Source organism: Macaca thibetana, chromosome 17, assembly GCF_024542745.1.
Source record: "Macaca thibetana thibetana isolate TM-01 chromosome 17, ASM2454274v1, whole genome shotgun sequence".
Classification (NCBI taxonomy): domain Eukaryota; kingdom Metazoa; phylum Chordata; class Mammalia; order Primates; family Cercopithecidae; genus Macaca; species Macaca thibetana.
The window spans coordinates 17616631-17630539 of record NC_065594.1 but is presented as its reverse complement, the minus strand read 5'-3'; the positions used below and the strand labels follow the sequence as shown (position 1 = coordinate 17630539).

The following is a 13909-nucleotide window of genomic DNA, read 5'->3' as shown; positions in this document are numbered from 1 at the left end:
AACAAACAAGGGACTTTGGAACCTATACAAATACATGAAAATCAAACAACATGCTTCTGAATGACCATTGCAAGGAAATAATGAAGACAAGAAAAACAATTTCTTGAAACAAATAAAAATGAAAATACATAAACTGTGATACAGCAAAAGCAGCGCTAAAAGGGAAGTTCATAACAATAAATGCCTACATCAAAAATGTAGCAATACTTCAAATAAACAACATAATGATGCACCTCAGGAAACCAAAAAGCAAGAACAAACCAAACCTCAAATTAGTAGAAGGAAAGAAATAATAAAGATCAGAACAGAACTGAAGAAAACAGAGACTAAACACACACACACACACACACACACACACACACACACACACGATCTGTGAAACAAAAAATTGGTCCTTTGAAAAGCTAAACCAAATTGATAAACCTCTAGATAGATTAACCAACAACAGATAGAAGACCCAAATAAACAAAATCAGAAAGGAAGAAGGAAACATTGCAACTGACATGACAGAAATACAAATGACCATCAGAGACTATTATGAACAACTACAGACTAACAAACAAACTGGAAAACCTAGAGGAAATGGATAAATTCCTGAAAACATACAACCTACCAGGATTAAGTCAGAAAGAAATAGAAAATCTGAACAGTTCAATAATGTGTGGCAAGATTGAATCAGTAATAAAAAGTCTCCCAACAAAGAAAAGTTTAGGACTTAATAAATTCACTGCAGAATTCTACCAAATGTATAAAGAACTTAATAGTAATTCTTCTAAAACTAGTATGGAATATTGATAAAGAAGGAATTCTTCCAAAATCACTATCAGGACAGTATTACCCTGATTTCAAAACCAAACAAGGACACAACGACAACAATAACAACAAAACTACAGGACAATATCCTTGATAAACATAGATGCAAAAATTCTCATACTAGCACGTCAAACCGCACATCAAAAAGATAATACACCGTGATCAAGTGAGATTTAAAACAAGGTTGCAAGGATGGTTCAACATATGCAGATCAATAATCATGATACATCACATCAACAGAATGAAAGACATAAACCATATAATCATCTCAATAGACACAGAAAAGGCATTCGAGAAAATTAAGCTTCCCATCATAATAAAAATGCTCAACAGACTAGGAATGGAAGAAACTTACTTCAAAGTAATAAGGGCCATATATGAAAAACCCACAGCTAGCATCATGTTCAACAGGAAGAAGCTGAAAGCCTTTCCTCTAAGATAAAGATCAAGATAAGGATGCCTGCTTTCACCACTCCTATTCAACAAACTACTCAAAGTCCTACCCAGAGCAATCAGGCAAGAGAAAGAAAGAAAAGGAATTCAAATGCGAAGAAAAGTCAGTCAAATTGTCCCTATATTCTTTTTTTTTTTTTTTTTTTTTTTTGAGACGGAGTCTCGCTCTGTCGCCCAGGCTGGAGTGCAGTGGCACGATATCGGCTCACTGCAAGCTCCACCTCCCGGGTTCAGGCCATTCTCCCGCCTCAGCCTCCGAGTAGCTGGGACTACAGGCGTCCGCCACCACGCCCGGCTAGTTTTTTGTATTTTTAGTAGAGACGGGGTTTCATCATGTTAGCCAGGATGGTCTCGATCTCCTGACCTCGTGATCCACCCGCCTCGGCCTCCCAAAGTGCTGGGATTACAGGCTTGAGCCACCGCGCCCGGCCAAATTGTCCCTATATTCTGATGACGTTATTTTATATCTAGAAAACCCAAAGACTAATGTTGCTGGCTAAATTGGATATCTATATGCAGAAGAATGAAACTGGACCCCTATCTCTCACCATATACAAAAATCAACTCAAGATGGATTAAAGAATAAAATATAAGACTACTATAAAACTATAAAAACTAAAAACTACTATGAAACTGTAAAACTACTAGGAAAAATGGGGTAAAACTTGGGAACATTTGTCTAGGCAAAGATTTTACAGCTAAAACTTCAAAAGCACAGACAGTGAAATGAAAATAGACAAATGAGGCTAAATTAAATGAAAAAGCCTCTGCACATCAAAGGAAATGATCAACAGAGTGAAGGGATAAACTATTGAATGGGAGAAAATATTTGCAAACTATTTATCTGACAAGGAAGTAAAATTTAAAATATACATGATATTCAAACAACTCAGCAGTTTAAAAAAAAATACAAATAATCCCATTAAAAACCAGGATAAGGAGATGATAGACATTTCTCAAAAAAAGACATAGATAGCCAATAGGTATATGAAAAAATGCCCAACATCACTAAGCATCAGGGAAATATAAACCAGAATCACAATGAGACAGCATCTTACCCCAGTTAGACTGGCTAATATTAAAAAGACAAAAAATAACAGAAACAGGTGAGGATTCAGACAAAAGAAAACTCACCCCCCTCTTTGTGAAAATGTAAATTAGTACAATCACCATAAAAAACAGTGTGGTAAGCTGGGTGAGGTGGCTTACACCTTTAATACCAGTGCTTTTGAAGGTAAGGTGGGAGGACTGCTTGAGTCAGGAGTTCTAGATCAGCCTGGGCAACATAGAGAGACCTCCATCTCTACCAAAAATTTAAAGAAAACAGCCAGGTGTGGTAGTGTGCACATGTAGTCCTAACTACTCTGGAGGCTGAGGCAGGAAGATTGCTTGAGTCCAAGAGTTCAAGACTGCAGCTATCATCGTACAACTGCACCCCAGCTTGTGAAACATAGCAAAACTCTACCTCAAAAAAACAAAACAAAACAAAAAAACAAAAACAGAAACAACAAAAAACCCAGAAAAAAACAGTATAGAAATTTTTCAAAAAACTAAAAACAGAACTACCATACTATCCAGCAATCCCAGCACTAGGTATTTATCAAAAGGAAAAGAAACCTATATATCAAAGGAATACCTGCACTTGTGTGTTCATTGCAGAACTATTTATAATAGCAAATATATGGAATCATCCTAAGTGTCCAATGACAGATGAATAAAGAAACTATCATGTATACACACAATGGAATACTATCTGGCCACCAAAAAGAACGAAATCATGTCATTTTTCAGCAACATGGTTGGAACTGGAGGTTATTATGTTAAGTGACATAAGCCAGGCATGGAAAGACAGATGCTGCATGTCCTCCCTTGTAAGTGGGAGCTGAAGAAATTGATCCCCATTGAGATAGAGAATAGAATGACAGACACCAGAGGCTGGGAAGGGTATGTGGATGGGAGTGGGGATAAAGAGAGGTGTGTTTGTGAGTACAAACGTGCAATTATAGAACAAATTAGCCCCAATATTTGATTGTAGACTTGGGTGACTATAGTTAGCAATGATGTATTGTATATTTCAAAGTAGCTGAAAGAGGGGACTAGAGATGTTACCAACACACAGAAATGATAAATACTCAAGGTGATGAATACTCCCCAAATATCCTGATCTGATCATTGCACATTCTATGCATGTAACAAATATTCACATGTACCTTATAAATATGCACATTTTTTTGTATCAGTAAAAAAAAAAAATTTTTTTAAAGTTACAAGGGATTCATTTATCTTTAGTCAGGGAATAGTTGTTTGGTTGATTCCTCATCTAGTATACCTATTACCACAGAATAGAACACAGCAATCAGAAAAAAAAAAAAAATGTTGGAAATCCATATGGGACACTTCATCCAGGGTGTACAAAAGGCTTGAACATTTTCCCTACTCCAACTGTATAATTTTTAGTGACCGAAATATTGGCTACCCTCAGAAACATCTCCTTTTTGACCAGTGTTGATCTATATTTGTTTGGACCATTTTTTCCTAGATTCTAGAAGGGAGACTGATTTCTTCCCTTCAGTGAGGTCATTAGATAATACTTATATTTTAATCCCTTTGAGGAGATTCAGGATTCATTACAGCCTAGTGGTAACGCACATGTTATCTGAGGTAAACAGACCTAAATTTAGGACACATATTCAACACTTCACATTTGTGTGATCTTAAGCAATTTTCTCCAAGTCTCAATTTTTCCATCCATCAAATGGAGATGATACTTACACCTATATCATAAAGTTGCTCTGAGGTTTAACTGGATTATTCATGTAAAGTCCTTAGTACATAGTAAAGTGGTCAAAAGTGGCAGCTGTTAGTATTGTGTGTGTATTATTGCATATGAATGAAATTTGACTTTCTCCCCACTGAACTTGGCATTCTTCTCTCCATGTTGAACTGATGAAACTGCACAGACAGTACTGTATAGCTGGCAAAGTTTTTATCACGTGTAAACAATGTGCATGACAGGCAAAACATCAAGATGTCAATTTCTAAAAAAAAAATGAAGAAAACACAGGTAAAACTAATATCCCCATTTTAAACCCATGGAAACTGAAGCTTAGACATTAATAAAATTTGACCAAAAAGCTAGTAAGATATGAAGTATACCAACAAAGGTGGTCAAAAAGCAAATTCCTCTAAAATAAAGTTCATCTTTCTTATTATTTCAAAAATTGGTGAAATATTTGCACGTGGGAAAGAAAAATACACCAAATAAGCTGGTTAAAATCTTTTAGTAAGCAACAGGAATAAACAATGACATAGCTTGTCACATGCTGAATAGTGCAGATTTAGGCATGTTTTATAAAACTCAGACACTGAGATGTGTTTGGTTCTTAGATTCTTTTTAGCACCTTCTTTGCTGGGATGGTCATACCCTTAATACTGACTATTCTATTCATCATTTCTCATTTTCTGCTCAGCATACAAGAAGTCTATCACTTTCTTTTAAATGAGAATTGGTGTAAATCCATCCATATTATAAATCATACGAGGTCCACTTTTGCATGTCTCTTAATTTTATCTTTTCCTAAGATTTTTGTCATTATCCATAGAGAGAACTTGTCACAATGCCTCTAGCACAGAACTGTCTACTGCAGAATTCCTAATCAGGCCTATATCTTCAGTTGCCTATTTGATATCCCACACTTTGAAGTCAAGCAGGCATTTCTTTCATACTAGCATGCCTTAAATAATTTCATTGTTCTTTATTCCTAAGCCCACTCTACCCTTATTCTCCCCATCTCAGTGAACTGTACCACTCTTAACCCAACAGCTCTAATTAGAAAACAAAGCATCATCCTTCAGTCTTTCCTGTCCAATCAATTACCACGGCATGCCCATTCTTCCTCAGCACTATCTCTCAGATGCCATCTGGTCTCTGCATCCTCCTACAACCACCCTGTTCAGGCCACTGTAACTGATCATCTGTGTTGCTCCAACAGCCACCTGAGCTCTTCAATCTTTTCTTTGCATTGCAGCCAGAGCAGAATGATATTTCCAAAATAGAAATCTAATTTTGTCATTTTACCTAAAACTTTTTAGGTGTCACCTATTTCTATTGCAAGAATGAAACACAACTCCTTTATATGGCCACAGGGCCCTATAAGATTGACTCCTTGCCCTCCTCTCCAAACTCTTGTTATTCACTCATTTGAGCTCTAGTTTTTTGCTGTATCCAAGCTTTCAGTTCCATGGAGGCATCCCATCCACTTAGCCAGCGCACTTGTGAATTTCTCACTTACTTCACACTTTCCTTGCCTCTTCACTGGGATACCTTGATATCACCTGCAAAGTTCAGCTAGAGCATAATATTTTTAAAGAAGTTTTTTCTGAACCTGGTTTGGGAAGGATGTTCTTGTCTTAGTAGAGCACTTATCACATTTATTTTATGCTTGTCTGTTCACTTATCTGTGTACCCCCAAAGTCTGAAAGGTCCATGAATTAAGAGGCCATGGTTCTCTTGTTTGCTGTTGTGTCCTCAGCACCTAGCCAAGTGCAGGCACACAGGTGCTCAATTCACAGTTTTTGCATGAATGAGTGATATAAAATTATCAAAAAATATTTATTGTGAAATAAATCTTTATTAAACTGCAATTCAACATTATCTAGATTCCATCTCATGATTTACTCCAACTAGGAAATCTTTCAAGTGGCAGGTTTCTTCTTTCAAAGAAAAATTTATGCTGTACATTATGAAGTCAAAAACTTCACAGTGTGAATTTATTTCAAATGGAGGGCACCGCTGTATTTGCTTATATTTAATCATTTGATTTCAGCCAAATTTATCGTCTACTTTGCTTTATCGTATCCTTAAAAACCTTGCTAGAGTGCCTCCTACATTACAGGACTGCAATGAAAATGGAATGATTAAAAAATAATCCCAAATCAAAGTGTTTTGCATAAATGCATGAATATTAGCTGCCTATACTTGCAAATGTTGTAGTTTCCCCTTATCTGTGGAGGATACATTTCAAAATGCCCCAGTGGATGACTGAGGACACAGATAGTACCAAACCCTGTAAATACTAATAAATACATACATATAATAAGGTTTAATTTATAAATTTGGCATAGTAAGAGATTAACAACAATTAATAATAAATAACATAGAATAATTAACAACATATTAAAATAAAAGTTATGGAAATGTGGTCTCTCTCTCTCAAAATATCTTATTGTTCTCTACTGTAGTAACTAATAGCATGAAAAGGAAACTGCTGACAAGGAGGGGACAACTGTAAACACTCCAGAGACATTTTGATTCATGGAAAAATTGAAGGGACTTTTTTTTATATATTTTTTGAGACCGAGTCTTGGTCTGTCGCCCAGGCTGGAATGTGGTGGCGTGATCTCAGCTCACTGCAACCTCTGCCTCCCAGGTTCAAGCAATTCTCCTGCCTCAGCCTCCTGAGTAGCTGGGATTACAGGCACCCGCCACCACACCTGGCTAAGTTTTTTGCGTTTTTAGTAGAGATGCAGTTTCACCATGTTGGACAGGCTGGTCTCAAACTCCTGACCTCCAGTGATCTGTCTGCCTCGGCCTCCCAAAGTACTGGGATTACAGGTGTGAGTCACTGTGTCTGGCCTGAAGGGACATTTTTGTTTTCATGGTTCTCTTTGTATCATTTGTGTTAAGTATATGGTAGATGTGGTGATTTCCAACGACAAACAATAAGGACTTCCCATTAAATGACAAAAAATAGGTTTTGCTACAGTATGATAAAAAGTAGATGAAGACATGAGGGAAGAAAGATACTACTGGCAAAGTGCACTCACTCTTTACTTGAAGATACTTCCTGGCATTGAAAGTCAAGAAAGTGGTAAGATAGAAGCCAAATGAAATAAATATGTTGCTTTTAGCTTTCTGTGCTTGATAGGGCTTGGCTCTGTGTCCCTACCCAAATCTCATCTTGAATTGTACTAATCCCCATGTGACAAGGGCAGGACCAGGTGGAGACAATTGAATCAAGGGGACAGTTTCCCCGTACTGTTCTTGTGAGAGTGAATGAGTTCTCAGGAGATCTGATGGTTTTATAAGGGATTTCCCCCTTTGCTTGGCTCTCATCCTCTCCTGCTGCCCTGGGAGGAGCTGCCTTCTGCCATGATTGTCCTCCCCAGCCATGTGGAACTGTGAGTCAATTAAACTTCTTTTCTTTATAAATTACCCAGTTTCAGGTATTTCTTCATAGCAGTGTGAGAACTGACTAATACAATGCTTTTTGTACTTTTGCATTTATTCTTCGTACATGCACTTTTAGGGAAGGTGGCCAAGGTAAGAAAGGGGTGAATAATCAAGATACATGAGAGGTTTTTAAGAAGCAAATTCACATGTGGAAACTGAGTTCCTTGATCTCTCACTTGACCCAATCCTGGCCTAGATTCTTTTTACCTTAGACACCAAAATAGCATATTGACGAGGAGAGCGTTTTTCAGATGCTTTCTATTAAAACATATATTTTTAAACGTGTTGTTGAAGAAGTACTGGATCTATTTTATTCACTGGTTCCAAATTAAATGTGTTGCCTTTCCCCCTTCATTTAATCTCAGTCACTAGCAATCCTTGATGATATATGAGAAAAAACTCTTTCAGTCATCACCCAGTTTTTCCTGCTTTGCCAAGTGCTCTTGTCCTTTTCACATGGGAGCTTGGTTTACAATGGTAATTTTCTGTGCCCCCGACACCTTAATGATAAGATTTCATCTATATGAATGATGCATTGTGGGAAACAATACAATGGGATTAATTAAAATAAGACTTCAAATAATCTATTTTGGGCTTGACTTGGATATGTTTCAGTACAATAAAAGAAAAATGAGATTTGCATAATAATTAAATCATTTTGCCAAAAAGGTCATGTCTAGAAATTAAAGTTTTTAAGAGCAACTTATCTCACAAAATATTAGCTTGGTGCAAAAGTAATTGCTGTTTTTGCCATTACTTTCAATGTATTGAAATTATTTGTATTATTTGTGTTAAGTATATGGTAGATGTCGTGATTTCCAATGACATTGAAAGTAATGGCAAAAACAGCAATTACTTTTGTACCAACCTAATAAAAAGTGTAGGTGCCCCATCTTTGACTCACCGTGGTATTCCTGACATGAGAACTGATTGTGCAAATGGTAATCTAGTTTAGAAAAGAGTAGTCCATAAGCACCACTGCAGAAAACACTTCTGGACACATGTTATCTTCACTCAATAAAAGCTTTTCTAGTGAATTACAACAGCAATATTTTGAAGGGCATACTTGAAAACCTTCCTCTCACAAACTCTGCAAATATAACAGAAACTCTTTAAATGGAGGTTTTATAATAAAGAAAGAAATACTCTTACAAGACAGAATTGAAAAAAAACCCAGAGTACTAGTTAAATGAACTAATACTGAGTGGGTTACATTTGATTGCCCATCCAGGGACAGGTGATACAAAGTGGAAATTTGAAACTGAAACCCCAAGAATCAAGTCTGGACACCAGAGGACATGTGTGAGTTAGAATAAAAATCCGTCCTCTTATGGAGCTTGTTGTTTCTGCCTACATTCTGAATGGGGAAAAATGTCTCAATAGGCCTCTCTAATATACAGGTTGGGGGTCCTAATTCACATTATTTGGCATTGGAGCTCCTCAAATTAAAAAAAAAAATTATATAGAAATTGACCCTAGCAAATATAAAAGCAAAACTGCTCTCAGGGTTTAATCCCTGAACTAGGATTGTATAGGCTTTCTGCATATAAAGTCCCATTGAAAGTCAATTCATAAGACAAAATTATTATATGCATGGAAATGTTATACCATAAGCAAGAAGCAGTTGAAGCAAAAAACATAAGCTCTGGACCTTAGATCTTCGGTAATAAAACTGTGCAACAAAGATTATAAAATAAGTATCTAAATTATTAAATATGTAAAAAAGAAACTATATGAAGAAAAAAAATAAAGCATGATAGAAAGCCAAAGATAAATATATGGAAAAACTCCACACAGATCTTCTCAAAATGCAAGTATAGTTATCAAAATAAATCTCAGTGGATGAGTTAAGTAGCAAATACATATAGAGAGAGAATTAGCCAACTAGAAGATGAGTCTGAGGGAAGAACAGAAATTAATAAAATAGGAAATAAAAAGAATAGAAGTTTCCAAAAGAAAAGTCAGAACCAAACATAGCTTAAAAAAATCATATAAAATATACAAACTTCTGGAAAGATAAATTGAAAGAGAAAAGGAAAAGAGAGACAGAGAGGATAGAAGAACATCATTAGTAATAAAATGGAGACATAAAAAGCCATGCAATAAAGACTTTTAAGAATTTTATGATAATTATAATAAATTTACACTATTATTTTGAAAATATAGATAATACATACAACTTTCTTAGGAAAAAAATACAGTAATAAAACTTAAGAAGAAATAACCATTTAAGAAAGCCAAACGGCCAAAATCTAGCTACATATATACAGGCAGATTTATAATTTTACCAAACCTACAAAATTAAATTATCTCAATCTTATTTGAAGTTTACAGATTAAAGAAACAAGAAAGATAGTACCTCAACTCAATTAATGAAGTCATTATAAACTTGATTCTATAAACAAACAGATTTAAAGCCCCATATACATGCAAAAATACTAAAATGAAACCTGCTTTTTTTTTTGAGACGGAGTCTCGCTCTGTCGCCCAGGCTGGAGTGCAGTGGCCGGATCTCGGCTCACTGCAAGCTCTGCCTCCCGGGTTCACGCCATTCTCCTGTCTCAGCCTCCCGAGTAGCCGGGACTACAGGCGCCCACCACCGCGCCCGGCTAATTTTTTTGTATTTTTTTAGTAGAGACGGGGTTTCACTGTGGTCTGGATCTCCTGACCTCGTGATCTGCCTGCCTTGGCCTCCCAAAGTGCTGGGATTACAGGCGTGAGCCACCGCGCCCGGCCCTAAAATTAAATATTCTGAAATTTAATCCAGCAATTTATAAAATTATGTCATGAACAAGTAAGTTTCTTCAAGCATATATGAGTGGCTTAACACTAGTAAATCTAAAAATGCAATTAATTACACTAACAGATTGAAGGAAAAGATTATGTAATATGTTCAATAAATGCAGAAATTTTTATAATGTTTAATACTTATTCCTGATAAAATCTCTTCTCAAACTAAATGTTTTCTTAACCTGATAAAATGTTACTAGAATCTTATAGTATATATTATTTTAAATGGGGGACCATTATAAGATTTTCCTTTTCAATGAGAAAAAGACAAAAATGCCTGCTCTACTGCTTCCATCCAACATTATACTAATGGGCACAATATGACAAAATAAATATGAAAAATGATGTTAAGAATTGTCAAAGAAAAGACAAACTGTGATGAGTGAATGAAAAGAAATGATTGAGCTCTAAGTGCAGGGCAGGTCCTAGGGACTGTAAGTCAATATTGTCAATTCTATAAAGGGTTGACATTCGATATCGTAGCCATTTCTTAAGTAACAGAAGATCTTCTGAGAGTATTTTTCACTAAAGTGCTATAAATCATCATTTAGTCAGGTAGTCTCTGAAACACTCAACCAACAGGATTCTGTGGGGACGCAACAGTGCATAAGGTACAGTATTAATAGATAAACCACCCCAAACTTATGTCTTACTAAATTTCTTACTGAATGGAATACTAAACTGGGTAACTGCAACTTTAATCTCAGAGTGAAGATTAAGCCTCAAGGTGAGCTTGTGCCATCTGCTATGTTAAGCAGTCCAAGGAAGAATTCCTTCTGGTAGGTCATAATGATCTCACTGCAAGCTTCTGAAGACTTGAAAATATAGCACTCAAAGAGCTGTAAACTGGGCTTATTTTGCTAGTGCTATTTCAGGTAACTGTAAAGAAAGAAAATAACCCTCTCAATGAGTGCCAGCATATGAAAGATGTGGTTTATCCACAGTAGAGGCCCTAATGGGCTTGTCTCATCTCCTCTTTTCAGTACTGTCCTTTTCTTTCTGCTTTAGATATGATGTGCCTTCATTTTCTCTCTTAATTGCTTGGTTTGTCCTGTTCTTACTCCTCAGTCTGTCTTTGATTTGCTCTCATGAGACCCACCCTCCCTGTGTGCCATCTCCTTTGTTCCTCCTCTTTTCTTTCTCCTTTTCGTTACCCTGTGACTGGAATGACCGTTGCATTTTTAAGAAAATAATTGCAATATTTGTTGAATAACATGACTAAATATTGCTCTTAATTAGGAAATAACTTTAATCTTTCTAGACTTCTTAATCATTACACTACCAGAAGAGATTAAACCACACTTACTTATTTTTTTCTTTTTAGTGCATTACTGGCTTTTGATTGGGTAAAGTGGAAGGTGCCTATCTTCCTGATGATGGTAAAGTTTGCTGTCAACACTTTTGGGTTTTGTGCTGAGAAAAGGTGTGGTAGGAGGTTAGGAAAGGTTAAACTGGTGGCAATGGAAACCAAGGTGTGGGTAGGATGAGATATGAGGCTGCGGGACCTGTGAGAAGTTTATTATAATCTACATCTGAGATGAAAAGGGTCTGTCTAAACTATAGTAGTGATGTTAGAAGTGGAAGGTAAATGACAGATGGGAGAAAGCAGAGCAGTATGCACAGGACTTTTGATTTACTGAATAGTGGTTGAGTGAATGAAGAAGGAGTGGCAATAATCACCAAAACCATTCCTGACAAACTGCTGGTCTAATGTCTGCATGGTACTCAGTAGCCTCAAAATCAAAGTCCATGGCACCCAGATTTACCAGCCCTGTGTTCTGGGGTAAATAATTTTTTGGGCTTTCACTACCCCACTTATAATGCCACTTGCCCTGTCTACATCAGTGAACTGTGAAGCTCTGATAAGACACTGACAATAGTAAAATGTTCTATGAATATTATATGATGGGATCGTACCAATGGTTCCTCAACTTCATTACCACTAGAGACACGTTTTAAAGGCTGAGTGATAGCATGGAAAGGTTGTGATTTGGGGGCCATGATACTGACTTTGCTGTGGACTAGCTTCATAAGTTCAAGTTAATCAACAAGTCTCTCTAAGTCTCAGTCTTGGCATCTGTAAAATAGGGATAATGGCATCATCCTTCATTTTGCAGATTTAGAGATACATTTGTGAAAATGCCTGGCACTTAATAAATAAGTGTTTTTTTTTCTGTACTTTTATGTTTTTTTTCTGCATGTGCATCCCATATCAATCCATACAGGAAAGATTTTATTTTTTGCCAACAAAACAAACTGAACTAAAGTAAACATGAATTGCATTTTATATTTTTAAATTAGACCTACCTCTTTCTACCTGTAACAATTGATAGATTATCTAAAGAGCAGATAGGCATTTAGCATGGACTATTAGATTTTTTGGACTGTATTCAAAATATTGGCTCTTTCTTTAAGATAAAATAAAATTTCTGTACTTTAAATACAGAATAGAACTTTTTATTATACTGATAAATTAAGGCAGCAGTTACAAATATTAGAGCAGCTTATACTTACAGGGTATTATATAAATTTAAGGTAGAATCAAGACTTTCAATACCTCTTGATAAAATAATTCCTAATTTTTAGTGTTTTCAAACATTTTCAGTAAATACACAGATGTTGTTATATATTTTACAGAATTGTTAGGATGATAAAGCACAATGATATACAAAGGTAGCAGAAGCTGGGAAGGGAGGAGAGATGGGGGGTCAGGGAAGAGATTAGGTAAAGGACACAAAATGACAGCTAGATAAGAGGAGCAAGTTCTGGTTTTCTACACCCCTGTAGGATGACTCTAGTTCACAATAATACATTATATAGCTTCAACTAGCTACAAGGATATTGAAAGTTCCCAACACAAAGAAATGATACATGTTTAACATGATGGACATGCTAATTATGCTGATCTGATCACTATTTTATATGTCTAAACATCAATACGTGCCCCATGAATATACATAATTATTTGTCAATTCAGAAAACAAAATAAAATAAACCAAAAACAATTTAAAAACCAAAATAAGCTAAACCAAACACAAATGGCAGAAACTAGAAGAAATTTTAACAACATACAGTAAAAGGTATAATATCTATTATTCTCACAGCTACTATAAATCAGTAAGAAAATCAATTTGTATATAGACAATTCAAAGAAATACGAAGATCCAATAAACCTATGCAAAGGTCTTTTAAAAAAAATGTACAGAGGAGCCAGTACCCGTGCCTGGCACAGAGTATAGGCTCATAAGACACATTACCACGTTCACCTCTCACGTGCTTTGCCATTTAACTATCAAAGACCTTTTCTGGTAGATTATTTTCAACTTCCTAAGTTTGATCTTTTGACTGTCTTCCAGCTTCTTTCCAAACTGAAAGAATCATTCCCCAGTGTCTTCCTCTTTCACCTACCAGGAGGAAAATTTCAAGGGGGAAAGAAAACCAGCCCAGGGTTAGGGAGTCCCATCTCTCAGTTTACTGCTCTCTGCTTTACTTACAACAGTACTCGCAATCTTTCCTTTTGCTCTCTCTATCCACATAAAAAAGTACAAACTGTTTCTTGAACTGGGGAGATTAAGATCCTTTTGCTCCCTTCTCTATTTCTACTTCATAACAATTTAGTTT

At 36.0% G+C, this 13909-nt stretch overlaps 1 protein-coding gene across 1 annotated transcript in view; it reads right to left on the bottom strand.

The window, feature by feature from the left end:
* The window catches only part of FREM2 (FRAS1 related extracellular matrix 2), a 180171-nt gene that overhangs the window by 67515 nt on the left and 98747 nt on the right, over positions 1-13909 (bottom strand).